Source organism: Camelus dromedarius, chromosome 10 (genome assembly GCF_036321535.1).
Source record: "Camelus dromedarius isolate mCamDro1 chromosome 10, mCamDro1.pat, whole genome shotgun sequence".
Taxonomy (NCBI): domain Eukaryota; kingdom Metazoa; phylum Chordata; class Mammalia; order Artiodactyla; family Camelidae; genus Camelus; species Camelus dromedarius.
The window spans coordinates 586,132-601,030 of record NC_087445.1 but is presented as its reverse complement, the minus strand read 5'-3'; the positions used below and the strand labels follow the sequence as shown (position 1 = coordinate 601,030).

The following is a 14,899-nucleotide window of genomic DNA, read 5'->3' as shown; positions in this document are numbered from 1 at the left end:
AAAGGGTGCCGGTTTCATCGCAGGCATTTCTCCTACACTATCCTCTCTGGCTAGAACATTCTCTCTTACCTTGTCCCTCTGTATCCAAACTCCTATTTAACCTTCAAGTTTCAGTTTTAAATATGGCTGGAGTCATATTTAATAAATAGCTAGATCTCTTAGGTTTGAGATGACTCCTAGACATTGAAACAGACATGTCAAGAAAGCAGCTGCAAGATACCAACATATGGAGAGTCTACAGATGATCACACTCACCTCGAGAGAAACTGTAGCTAGAGAAGAGGCTTCAGGCCTGAGATCAGGTCCACAAAGAGGAGGAAGCAGCAAAGGGGACCAAGAAGTGAGACAAAGGATTTGGGCTGTAAAAACCAAGAGAATTGAGCGTTGGAAGGAGAGGGGCTAAAAACTGCTTTAGTAACTCCAGATAGGTATTTCCTGCATGTTTCCAGTAACAGCCCACAATCCAGCCACAGAAGTGATCACACTGTTTAACACTGACACAGCCGTTTGATCCCTTGGTGGCAAGAACTGACTTTAACCGACCAAGAACTATCTCCACCTTACTTATTGTTACAGATTTCAGCAATGAGCTCAGGATGCACTCAGCAAAAACTTACTGAATAAATGAATCACTAGTACCCATATGTGTAAATCCTCAAGGAATGTACATACCTTTGGAAAGCAGGGTGTAATCAGTGCTGGCAAAGCAGTGCAGCCAGTGTGCCATGGGAGAGGTGTGGAACTGGAGAAAGCTTCTTGGAAAAGATGATAGTAAAGTTAGGTAGGGTCTGAAGGAAAAAGCAGGCTATCAGGAAGTGGAGGCTTGAGCTTATAAAACAATACCTGCTTGTTTTTAATGTTAATTACCCAAAGGCAAGGCAGAGGTTATATGCATATATGCCTGTGTCTGGCAACATCTGAACTCCTCATCTGGCAGAAAAATGCCCCTAGTAAAGATGAGCATTGCATTTTAAAATACCCCTATTTATGCATTGTGAGTTTATCTTCAACAGTGGTATGATTACAGATAATTTTAGTCTTCTTTACATTTTCTAGCAATTTCTAAATTTACTACTCTGCTGTAATTTGGGGGGCGAGGGGTTTAGTTTTGTTCTTTTTAAGATCAGAGTTTCATCTGGGAAAACTAAGAAAAGAATTTAATTCAGAAAACAGGATCCTTGCACATATACAAAAAACTCAGTCATTTCCAGAATAATTCTTAAAGATTCCATAAATGCTAAGAAGAGTTTGAAAACCACATTCACAAACCTGGCAGAATTAAAATTACATTTCTCTTTAAAAATGGAAATACAGCATAAATAATGAAGTCAATATTAATTTTTTCCTACTCGTGGATGCTGAAAGATTCTAATGGAAATGAAACAGATGATATCACCTACCAGTAATGGGGAAAAAATGAGGCCATGGACAAACACACCATGTTTTGATTTATGAAACTCCAAGGGAGCTTCACTTTCTCCCCCATGAGTGATGGGTTAGCTGGTTGCCAAAGTCTTCTTTTTCACTAAATACCATTCTAAATATTGTGGCTGCTCTGATTTATAGCCATCTCCTTCAGACAGTGTATCAGTGGAAAAGAATCCCATTCCCAGCAAATGGTAAAACCGCCACATGTGAAATCTTCTTATAAACCTCACGCTAAGGAAGCATGGGCTTCAGGGTTTGCAGGAGGAAGATTATAGGAGACAAGTTCTGGAGGCTGAGGCTGTCTATGGTGGCTTTTCCCCAAGTGGGGACTCCACAGCCAGAAAGCCAGAGATAAACACCTGAATGGTCGAAAGGAGTCTTTCTCTAAAGACAAGAACTGAAGTCGGAGAGGAGGACTCACCCAGTCCTTGCTGGGAGGCAGAAGGCCAGGCTGAATTCCGGCCCTGCCTCCTCTGCAGTGACTTGCACTGCATCTGCTCTCCAAACACTCAGGCAATCTGGTTTTCATCTCAAAGGCATCTGACTCCTATGGATTTATGCGGGTGTGGAGCCCTAACGGTGATGAGAGTCAGTTTCTGCTGATGTGGGCTGCAGAAAACAGTTCTACCCATGCTTCCATGTCGGCTGGGGGAAGGGAGCACTGCGGGGCTGAGCTGAAAAGTAACTCTAGCTTGACTGTTGTAGAGCAACTTGAAGTCCATCTCAGTACTCCCATTTCTTAGCAAGTGAGGCGTATCATTTAACTCCATGAAGCTTTAGTTTCTGCTTTTAGCCTCTGTAATCCTTCAGCTTTCTTCTTCTGTAAATTGGAGAGTGACAATGTCCGACACTGGGTTGAAGGATTTACTGAGGACTGTGCCTAGCGGAAAGCTAGGTATCTGGCACATGCAGGGACTCGTCAGTGCTGGTTCCTTTGTTTCTCTTCCATCCCCATCATGTATAGAGTGCGTAGGGACAGATGAGGACCTGATTCTGCCAATGGACATACTGAAAATATCTACTCTATCCCTAAGTCATTTTAAAAGTCTACAAGACTATTTAAGTGTTAAACAATGTACTATATTTTTGTAAGTGTCCAAGCCAGGATATGAATCCAGGCAGTTGGGAGCCACAGTATGTCCTTAATCATGTTTTTAATGCCTCCAGCAGGTTAAATGTGTCTTAGAAAACTAATTAAGCCATTGAGATACATCAGTATTGAACATTCTGGGATTTAAGCCAGATAAATGACATGACATGGAAGGACTGTTCTTACCCTGAATATGTATTTGAAATATATCTTTAATAAATTTCTATCTCTGCTTCCTTAGTTATAACAAAAAAATGTATTCTAGTTTTAGACTTGAATGTACACTCTTTTGGCAAAAACTGACTTACTCTAGTTTTTAAGAATAGAAATTAAGCCCTAAACACCAAAATGTGATTTTTCTTTGTACAAAATTTGTTTTGTAACCTAAACTCTCTTGAACTCTTGTCAGAAAATTACAAGTGTTAAAACAGGTTGGTTTGGATAAGCAATATCCTGGCTGAAGGGACATGATATAAACTCACATATCCTTTCAAGCCTAAACTTAAATAAACAGCTATGAAAAGCAGAGATGAAACCAAAATTTAAAACCCCTCCAAGCAGTAAAACCACTGATTAGGTAAATCTTGCCTTTCCATGAGTTATCCACAATAAGGAATGAACACAAGAGGAATAACAAGTTTAGGGGGTAGCAAGTACATCTTGTTCTGAATGTGCTGAGGCAGTGAGTGAGTGGGAGAGATCCAAGCCACGTTAAATAAATGGAGGTTGGCAATTTGAATATAAAGCTCAGTTAACAGTTCAGAGCTTAGAACAGATCCGCAGCTCACTGGCGTATGTGAAAGCAATGTGATTAGTGCTCGTTTATGTTCGCTTAATGGATGGAACATGATCATGAGAGAGAGCAAGAGCAGATAGAGGGAGGCGGCTGTGGAGGACAGGGAACATCAATATTTAAAATGTACAAGTGGGTGGGGCAAGGGCAGTAAAAGATGATGAGAAGGAAAGTGAGAAAGATACAAGAAGAGCAGACTGACTTCCAAGAACAGAGCAATCAACAGGAAAATGACAAGAAAAAAAGAACGCTGGTCAGATGGCTTCCAGGGGCCACTGGACGCTTGGGAGAGCACTTTTACAACAACCATGTATGACGCAGCAGAATCACAGTAGAAGAAGGAACAAATGGGAGGTTGAATACAGGGAGACATTTTCTGTAGATTACTCTTTCAAGAAATAAAGGAGAGAATGGGTAGAAGGAATAGATGGCAGTTTGAGGACTGCCAGACAGGATATAGGAAGATTCTTTCTGGCTGAGAGAAGCTTGAGCACAGTAGTTGGTGAAGAACAAAGTACGATTATGCAAAATGCCTTGCTGCTGATTCAAGGACACCATGTTTCCACACACGGTCACTGCCATCATTTTAACACCAGGCTTGAATGTCACACTCTCGAGACAGTTGAGTCATTCAGGTTCAGGTCATGAATCCAAAAGGATGGATAACTGGGAGGTGTGAATTCACACCCAAGACCAGACTGGCAAATGTTAAGGGTCTCCACCCGATCCGTGGACACGTTCATGAAGAAGCTCTTTAGCTATGTATGAGAACCTATTTGCTTCTCGTTTATTTGCTGTACTTTTTGTACCCAAACCAGATTATGTCAGAACAGCTTCCTTGATTTGTAGTTACATTACAATAGCACTTCTCTTATTTCAAGAGCAAAGTACATTCAGAAACATAAGACATCAAAGACATCATTTTGGGGAACTGTGCTGTATCACGAAACCACCACACCTAAGTCGTCCTCATGCTCTTATAGATTCCTGCACCCGGAACATTTTCTTCCCTGAAAACTATGGTTTCCACTCACGATACTTTTTGGTTTCCAATGCTAGTCCCACACTTAGACCCGGGTGAGACGGGATCTCTCAGAGTTTCTGAACTGGGCTCCACACTGGCCCTCCTCTGGCGCTCCCCCTCCCCCTCCACTAAGCAAGGTGCCCACAAGCTCTCACAGCCAGCACCCCCACCTCAAGATCATGCTCTGGGAACCTAATACCCCCAGGGTTTCCTGCCCTAGTGGCTTTGTTTCTAGGGCCCACGCAGCCCCCTTTCCTGGCTCTGTCACCCTGAGGACACACCAAGTTGCTAATGTGAACAACCCTCGGCCCAAAGGGTTTGCTTGCATGGAGCTGAGGAAGAACTTGGAAGCACAGGGAAGCACACAGCATGGGGTAGGAGAGAAGTGTGGTGGGCCACCATCCCCCTCCTTCCTGGGCCGCCATGTTCTTGTGGAGGTAAATTCTGAGAAGTGCAGATTTCCAGGTCATTATAAAGGATAATTTTTAGGGTAAGAGAATGTAGCCCCAGTGTCATTTATTTAGCTATTGGCTAGCTTGATTTATAACTTTTTGCACATTTGTAATCTCATATATAAACCTTCATCTACACTCTTGCCTCAATCCCTTCGTCCTTTCCAGTCTCCCCAACTGATTGCTCCTGCAGCACAACAGGAAATCAAACGAAACTAAAAGGAAGAAATGACAGATCCTAAGAACCTTGGTTATATCAAATGTCATCTCTTTACTCAATTCTTAATACAAGGAACTGCACGACTTCATTAGATTATCTCCTCTTATCAACACTTCAGCACCCCAGCATCCTCAAGTTGCACTGTTTTTTCACTTGAGTCTGTCTCCACACCCAGATGTAATGCAGAGGAACCCATCAATGAGTCTTCTGCTTGATATGCTCAGCATGGAGATGCAGGGTCTGTTCTAGAGATCTGGGACTTTAAAGAAGGGATGCAGACCTAGTGAACTGGAGGACCCATGAACAGAGAACCTGACCTAGAACCTGCCTCTGATTGTTCACACTGGCTGTTTTACTAAGCCTGGTCCCTGATCAAACTCTACTCAGGGAGTGAGGGAAGTCCCCAGAGAAGGTGGACTGCCACAGTTCCTATCGCCATCTTAAGAAGGCAAAATCAAAGACACGAGGGAACCTTAGCACTTAAATGTCATCATCAAGCCCACTGTCTGAGAAGTCCCTTCTACAGCATTCCCAATAGAATGTCATCTGGTTCTTGCTGGAATCCTTTCAGTCTCATGGATGCAGCATCTCAGTCGGCAGCTCAGCTGGACGGTGCTGGTTATGAGAGGTTTTCTGTTTGTTTTTTAAATTTAGCCAAAATCAGCCTGTCCATATCCTCTGTCCACTGATTCTGGTTCTAGTCTCTGGAGCATAACAGAACAAGCCCAGGTCCTGTTTTCAGATCTGTAGTCTCTTCCGTCTTTGTCCCTCAGTCCCTCTAAACTGATGCAGCAGGGCCATTTCTCCAATAAATTAAGTAGCCAAATGTGAATGAGCCCTTCTGCTACTTTCTGTTCCATTGATCTAGTGTTTTTCCTTGTGTCATTACCAAACTGTTTTTATTACTGTAGCTTCTTATAATAGGACTTGATATTTTAGGACAGGAAGTACTCTAGCCTCGTTCTTCTTCAAGAATGATTTGGTTGCCATGAAACTAGAAATCAACCACAGAAAAACATAGGAGTAAAAAACGACAGCATGGAGATTAAACAACATACTACTGAAAAACCAGTGGGTCAATGATGAAATCAAAGAAATTAAAAAAAACTTTGAGACAAATGACAATGAAAACACCACCACACAAAATCTATGGGATGCAGCAAAAGCAATCATAAGAGGGAAGTTCACAGTGATACAGGTCTTCCTCAAAAAAGAAGAACAATCTCAAAGAAACAATCTAACCTACCAGCTAAAAAAATTAGAAAAAGAAGAGCAAACAAAACCAAAAGTCAGTGGAAGGAAGGAAATAATAAAGATCAGGGAGGAAATAAATAAAACAGAGATTTAAAAAAAGAAAAAATTCAATCACACCAAGAGCTGGTTTTTTGAAAGAGTAAACAAAATTAACAAACCTCTGGCCAAGCTCACCAGGAAGAGAAAAGAGAGAGCACAAATAAACAAAATAAGAAAGGAAAATGGAGAAATCACAACCAATACCACAAAAATACAAAATATCATATGAGGATACTATGAATAACTGTATGGAAACAAAATGGATAACCTAGAAGAAATGGACAAACTTCTGGAAACATACAGTCCATCAAGACTGAATCAAGAAGAAACTGACCACTTGAACAAACCAATCACTAGAAATGAAATCAAATTAGCAATAAAAAAAAAAAAAAAAAAAACCTCCCTACAAACAAAAGTCCAGGACCAGAAGGCTTCACTGGGGAATTCTACATACAAAGAACATACAAAGAATTCATACCAGTCCTTCTCAAACTCTTCCAGAAGACTGAAAAGGAGGGAGTACTCCTTAACTCATTCTATGAAGCCACCATCACCCTGATACCAAAACCAGACAAAGACACTACCAAAAAAGAAAATTACAGGCCAATATCACTGATGAACATAGACGCAAAAATCTTCAACAAAATATTAGCAAACAGAATCCAATAGCACATAAAAAAAGATCATACACCATGATTAAGATGGGTTCATCCCAGGAACACAAGGATGGTTCAACACATGCAAATCAATCAGTGTGATACACCACATCCATGAGAGAAAGGACAAAAACCACATGATCATCTCAACAGATGCAGAAAAAGAAATTGATAAAATTCAACACCCATTTGTGACAAAAACCCTTACCAAAGTGGGTATAGAGGGAACATATCTCAACATAATAAAAACTATTTATGACAAACCTACAGCCAGCATAGTACTCAACAGTGAAAAACTGAAAACCTTCCCACTGAAATTTGGGATAAGGCAAGGTAGTCCACTCTTACTGCTTCTATTCAACATAGTCTTGGAAGTCCTGGCCACAGCAATCAGGCAAGAAAAAGAATAAAAGGGATCCAAATTGGAAAAGAAGAGGTAAAATTGTCACTATATGCAGATGACATGATACTATATATAGAAAACCTTAAAAGCGCCACACAAAAACTACTAGAGCTAATAAAAGAATTTGGCAAGGTAGCAGGATACAAGATTAATTAATGTACAAAAATCAGTTGCCTTTCTTTACACTAGCAATGAATCAACAGGAAAAGAAAGTAATGAAACAATCCCTTTTAAAATAGCACCCAAACTAATAAAATACCTAGGAATAAAAATAACCAAGAAGGTGAAAGACTTATACATGGAGAACTATAAAACACTGATTATGAAAATTAAAGAAGACTTAAAGAAATGGAAAGATATCCCATGCTCCTGGATTGGAAGACTCAATATTGTTAAAATGGCCACACTTACCAAGGCAATCTACAGATTTAATGCAATACCTATCAAATTACCCAGGACAGTTTTCACAGAACTAGAACAAACCATATTAACATTTATATGGAATCACAAAAGATCCAGAATTGCCAAAGCATTACTGAAGAAAAAGAATGAAGCTGAAAGAATAACCCTCCCAGACTTCAGACAATACTATGGAGCTACAGTAATCAAAATAGCATGATATTGATACAAAAAACAGACATATGGATCAAAAGAACAAAACAGAGAGCCCAGAAATGAACCCACAAAATTTGGTCAATTAATCTTTGACAAAGGAGGCAAGAACATACAGTGGAATAAAGACAGTCTCTTCAGGAAATGGTGTTGGGAAAACTGGACAGCTGCATGTAAATCAATGAAGTTAGAACACTCCCTCACACCATACACAAAAATAAACTCAAAATGACTTAAAGACATAAACATAAGACAAGACACAATAAATCTCTGAGAAGAAAACATAGGCAAAACATTATCTCACATACATCTCAGCAATGGTTTCCTAGAGCAGTCTACCCAAGCAATAGAAATAAAAGCAAAAATAAATAAATGGGACCTAATAAAACTTACAAGCTTTTGCACAGCAAAGGAAACCATAAGCAAAGCAAAACGATAACCTATGGAATGGGAGAAAATATTTGCAAAAGATGATACTGACAAGGGCTTGATTTCCAGAATATATAAACAGCTCATACGACTTATTAAAAAAAAAAAAAAAGCAAACAACCCAATCCAAAAATGGGCAGAAGACGTAAATGAGCAATTCTCCAATGAAGACGTATGAAAGGCCAATAGGCACATGAAAAAATGCTCAATATCACTAATTATCAGAGAAATACAAATAAAAACTACAATGAGGTATCACCTCACACCAGTCAGAATGGCCATCATTCAAAAGTCAGCAAATGACAAATGCTAGAGAGGCTGTGGAAAAAAGGGAACCCTCCTACACTGTTGGCGGGAATGTAGTTTGGTGCAGCCATTGTGGGAAACAGTATGGAGATTCCTCTAAAGACTAAAAATAGACTTACCATATGATGTAACAATCCCACTCCTGGGCATACATCTAGAAGGAACCTTAATTCATAAAGACACCTATATCCCAATTCTCATAGCAGCATTATTTACAATAGCCAAGACATGGAAACAACCTAAATGTCCATTCACAGATACTGGATAAAGAAGCTGTGGTATATTTATATAATGGAATACTACTCAGCCATAAAAATGATAAAATAATGCCATCTGCAGCAACATGGATGGTCCTGGAGATTGTCATTCTAAGTGAAGTAAGCCAGAAAGAGAAAGAGAAAGACAAATCCCATATGATATCACTTTAATGCGCAATCTTAAAAAAAAAAAGACGAACTTATTGACAAAAACAGAAACAGACTCACAGATACAGAAAACAAACTTATGTTTACCAGAGGGAAAGGGCGTGGGAAGGGATAAACTGGGAGTCCGAGATTTGTAGATACTGACCAATATATATAAAACAGATAAACAAGTGTATACTGTATATCACAGGGAACTATATTCAGTATCTTATGAGCTTATGGTGAAAAAGAATATGAAAATGAGTATATGTATATTCACATATGATAGAAGCATTGTCCTGTACACCAGAAATTGTCACAAAATTGTAAACTGACTATACCTCAAGTAAAAACAAAAAGAATGGCTTGGCTATTCTTTGGCCTTTGTATTTTCATATACATCTTAGAATCTGTCAAAAAAAAAAAAAAAAAAAAAGGAAAGTATAGCTTTTCTGTGATTTCATTCTCTAACTGTAGTAAGACACAATTGATTTTTATATATTAATTATATATCTGGAAAACACATTAGATGAGTTAATAATTTATCTGAAAGTCATTTCAGATTTTTTTACTGAGATAATATTGATTTGTAACATTATGTAAGTTTCATGTGTACAACATTATAATTTTATTTCTGTATACCCTGCAATGTGCTCACCACCAGAAATTTATTTTCCATCTGTCACCATACAGTTGATCCCCTTTACACATTTTGTCCTCCCCTCATTTCAGATTTTCTATATATACAAGCATTTCACCTGGGCTAGTTTTTTCCTTCTTTACTCAATTTTCTTCTTATTCCTTTTTTTTTTTTTTTTTTTTTTAATTTCTCTTCCTTGCTTTACTGCACTGGCCAGGACCTTCAGTGGGCCTGCTTGTCTTGTTCCCCGAAAGGGAAAATTCCAATATTTAACCATCATGTATTTTTAAATAGCTTTACTGAGATATAGTTTACATATCATTAAATTCATCCTTTTAAAGTATATAATTTAGTGGTTTTTAATGCTAAAACTTCATAGTTGGGAGCCATCACCACTGCCTATTTTCGGAACATTTTGATTACTCTATAAAGAAACTCTACCCACTGGTAGTCGCTCCCTATCCTGCCACCCCAAATCCCATCTTCCTCATCCCAATGACCACTCGTCTACTTTCTGCCTCTGGGGATGTCCCTATTGTGGACATTTCATATAAATGGAGTCATATAATACGAGGCCTCTTGTAACTGGCTTCTTGCACTGAACATAATGTTTGAGGTTCATCCACGTGGTAATACGTATTGGTGCTTCATTCCTTTTTATTGTTGAACAATCCACTGTAGAAATAGACTACACTTTATTTACCCACCTATCAGTTGGTGGATATTTGGGTTGTTTCCACATTTTAGCTGTTATGAGTAGTGTGGCTACAAAATTGGAAATTTGTGTACAAGTTTCCATGTGGATTTACATTTCCACTTCTCTTGGGTATACAGCTAGGGGTGGAAGCGTGTCGATTTTTTGTAGATACTCTGACAAACTAAGGAGTTACCTTCTGTTTCTATTACAGTAAAAGTTTTCTCTCTTATTCTTTATTATTTTTTTCTCTCCTCCTTCTTTAAATGTTAAGGTGATCATATAATATTTGGATTTTATCCTTCAATCAACCAGGTATTTCTTGAATAACCTTAGGGCAGTCATGATACATTCTCCTATAAATACACTACCAGACTTGGTTTGCTAGTATCTTAGCTTTTCTGAATCTGTGTTCATTAGTTAGACTGATCTACAATTTTCCTTTCTTGTAATGTCCTCGTCAGGTTGTTGTATGGTTATGCTAACCTTAAAAAATTGTTTGATAGACTTTGTTGATTAAGATAGGCCTACAGTATCCTTTGTGGGGAAGTCTAAAATTATGGATCTAATAGTTATAGACAATTCAGGTTTTCTATTTCTTCTTCTGACAGTTTTATTAAATTACGTTTTTCTAGGAATTGTCCAGATCATCTAAATTTGCTGACACACAGTTGTTCATAATATCCTCTTATTTTAACTGTTTTCAGAATCTGTAGTAATGGCATATTTTTCTAGTCCTCATACTGGTGATCTGTCCTTTCTCCCTTCTTCCCGCATTAGTCTTGCTGCAAATTTTATTAGTTTTGTTTCAAAAAATCCAACTTTTGGCATTGCGGCCCTTGTCTCCTGTATTAACTTTTCTATCTCATTGATATTTTAGCTCTTTAGTATTTCTGACAAACACTGCCAAGGCAAAAAGTTGGTCATGAACCCTCTCAGATCTGAGCCCAGTGATTCCTCATGGTCTTTTTAAAAACTTTACTGATAATTTTAAGATTAAAAAAAAATAGTGATCTAGCTTTTTTAGCTGTCTTTGATGGGAAGGTTGGTAGAATCTCCCCATCTGTCAGTACTGGATACAGAAAACTGTAAAAATTGAACTCCGTATCTAAGAAATTTATGCTGCTTATATGTATTACCTATTCAAAAATATGAAAATCATTTAAAAAAACAGCGGCAGGTAAATGGACACTTTATATATTCCTGGTGGGAGTACACATTACTAGAATCTTTTTGGGGAGCAATCTGGAAAAATGCACCGAAACTCAAAAAGGGGAAATAACCCAAATGTCCACTGGCAGGTGAATGATACAGGAATTTATTATGGCATATTTATACATTAGTGCTCCATTTAAATGTAAATACTCCTTTGAGAGGGTAAATTCAATGAAAGTAAATGAAGCAAGTGTCATACTTCAGTGTGAGTTAGCTGAAAAGGCATTTGACTATGGCACAAGGAAGGGATATAGAATACTGAAGCAAGGTAAGACTCCCATTTCTGAGCGGGGCCCTACTTAAAATTTCCAAACTTTAGCCTTATCTTAAGTGTTACCTACAAGTTGTCATATGGAAAACACCTGTACCCTTGGAAGAGAAACTAACTCATTGGTTCTCTATACCACAGCGGTGAAAATACTGGAAAGGTGACCTTACTCAAACACATGTTCTGGAGTTGGAACCAGCACCGGGCGTGCTTGCAGCCTGGGTGCTGGTGGACCTGTTCACATCCTCCCTGGTGACCAGCACCGAGTCTGCAGAGCGGCTGTCAGAGCCAAGTTTTAGGACACAGTTATGGCTGCAATCATAAAAGGGAGGAGAACACTAACACCAGCATTTTCCATGTCCTGCTGTGGTTAGAACAGTTTTTGCAGAAGGACTCATGGAACAGTTCATTAAACCACATGATTTTAGAGCAGGGACCTCAGAAACTGTATGATCTGTCTCTCTGCAACCTTGCCAATCTTGGTATGGTAATCTTGGTTACTCCTCTATGCTGTTATTTACGTGACTTCTTTTTCTGATGGTTTAATTTTGTTTAAAGTTACTGTTTCTTTCTGATCTGGGTATTAAAAACTCAAAACATTATAAAAATACAGAATTACAAATGAAAATCCTCCCATAATTCCATCACCCAAAGATAACCACTAACAGTTTGTTGTTTATTCCTTCTAATTTGTTCTCTAGAAGATGCTAAATTGTATACATTAAAAGAAGGTAACATAATAGCACTTGTACTGTTTTGAAATGTCTTTCCTCCTTTTAGTGTGTTGTGGACAACTCTGCATGCCTGTATAACAGAGTTACTTCTGTCTCGCTCCATAGCTTTTGGGCAGCCTACTTTGCCCTATCAGTATATAACTGAGTTAATTCTTTCTTCTTCTCTCCCTCACGCCCTGGCCCCATAAATACAACACTTCAAAGTACTTTCCTAGAGGCACACTTGTGCAGAGAGAGATGTGTTTCTATAATGGATTCCTAGAAGTAAAATCCTGGGACAGAGTATAGCTGTTGTTAAATTGTTCTTAAAGAAAATAAGAGTTTATGTTTGCCTTAAGCAATATATCTAACACTGTATGTCGTTCACTTTTTTTTTCCTCCCAAAACAAGGTATATATTTCAAATCAGGCCACATTTTTTAAAGACTTTTTTTTAGAGCAGTTTCAGATTCACAGCAAATAGAGAGGAAGGTACAGAAGTTTACCCATCTATATCCCCAGCTCCCCCATCACACAGCCTCCTCCATTACCAACACCCCTCACTAGAGTGGTACATTTGTTACAACTGATGGATCTACACCAATAATCATCATAATCACCCAAGACTATAATTACATTAGGGTTCTCTCTTGGTGTGTGCACTCTATGGGTCTAGACTACTGAATAAAGAAATACATCCATCATTATGATATCATACAGAGTATTGTCACTGCCCTAAAAATCCTCTGTGTTCTGCCTATTCATTCCTCCCCCCACCAACCCCTGACCTTGTTACTGTCTTCACAGATTTGCCTTTTTCCAGAATGGAATTACTCAGTACGTACCCATTTCAGAATGGCTTTTTTCACTTAGTAACATGCATTTAAGATTCCACCGTGTTTTTCATGGCTTAATAGCCCATTTCTTTTATAGCACTGAATAATATTTTGTTGTGGGATGCACCACAATTTATCTATTCACCTACTGAAGGGTATCTTGGTTGTTCCAAGTTTTGGCAATTAGGAAAAAGTTACTGGCAACATTTGTGTGCAGGTTTTTGTGTGGATCATAAGTTTCCAACTTATTTGGGTAAATTGCAGTGTTAAGAGTATGTTTAGTCTTCTAGGAAGCCACCAAACTACCTTCCAAAGTGGCTGTACCACTTTGTATTCCCACCAGCAATGATGAGAGGTCCTGTTGCTTCACATTCTCACCCACATTTGGTATTGTCTGTGTTTTGGTTTTTGAAATTCTAATAGGTGTGTCGTGGCAGCTCATGGTTGATTTAATCTCCAAAGCTCTTTTCTACTTGTGCGTAGGTATTCGTAGGGGGAGGTGAGGGGAACTCCTAGCTCTCATGTTAGAATCTTCCCAAATGTTTGGTAATCTTGGGCTATCTGCTCATGTTAAAAACACTGACCAAAAGCTCTGAATGTGTGAGCAGAGATGGTCAACTCTGTGGTTGTACTGGGTTGAGCTAGTTTGGATTCTGAACATGGGGGTTCCCTGTTCCACCAGCCACCCAAGGCCAATGTGTGATTTTCATAGACTTATTGCATTAAAAAAATCTTAACATTCATACTAGCCTCCACATCCCTTGGGCTTTATCAGACTGCAGAGATGGGTTCAATTTAGGGGTAAATGCTTAATACTTGAACAAATGATGGAGACATCAGGATGACTGTGGTCATATGCCCTGCTACTCCTGAGGGCAGTTTGCCAATGAATCTCACCATTCCCAGGATCTATAATTTCTAAGCCTGGAACACCCACAGAGCTATCCTCTTTCACACATGTTCTGGGGTGTGGGGGGATGTCATCTATCAGACAGAGCCTACGTGCCTTCAGACTTGAAGGAATTTCTCAAAATTTCTTGTCTTCTAGCAGTATTAATTATTTTGAAGTGCAGTGTTATATTTTTAAGAACAAATACAGTTTTTGATATTTTTAGGAATTTGGGTAGCCCACGTGGTTATTAGTCCATCATCTTGATCTGATCTATCCAGGTCATGCCAACATTTTGGAAAAACAGAAATGAAATTCTTCTGTCAAATAATGTAGACCCTTGAGGTAAGTAAGAATATAAAAAAAAAGATATTATAATTACCTAGTCTAAGATAGGCATTTTATATATGCTATTCGTTCTATCTGCACAAAAAAATTTGAAAGATAGGTATTACCATCCCAGCTGTTCAGAGAATAAACTTGAGTCAGAAACAGTAGGAACTCACCCAAGGTCCCCATAAGCAGCACTGTGGGC

At 38.8% G+C, this 14,899-nt stretch overlaps 1 protein-coding gene across 2 annotated transcripts in view; it reads right to left on the bottom strand.

Moving 5' to 3' along the window:
* Positions 1–14,899, bottom strand: part of CENPP (centromere protein P) — a 219,109-nt gene that overhangs the window by 28,600 nt on the left and 175,610 nt on the right. The window lies entirely within an intron of this gene.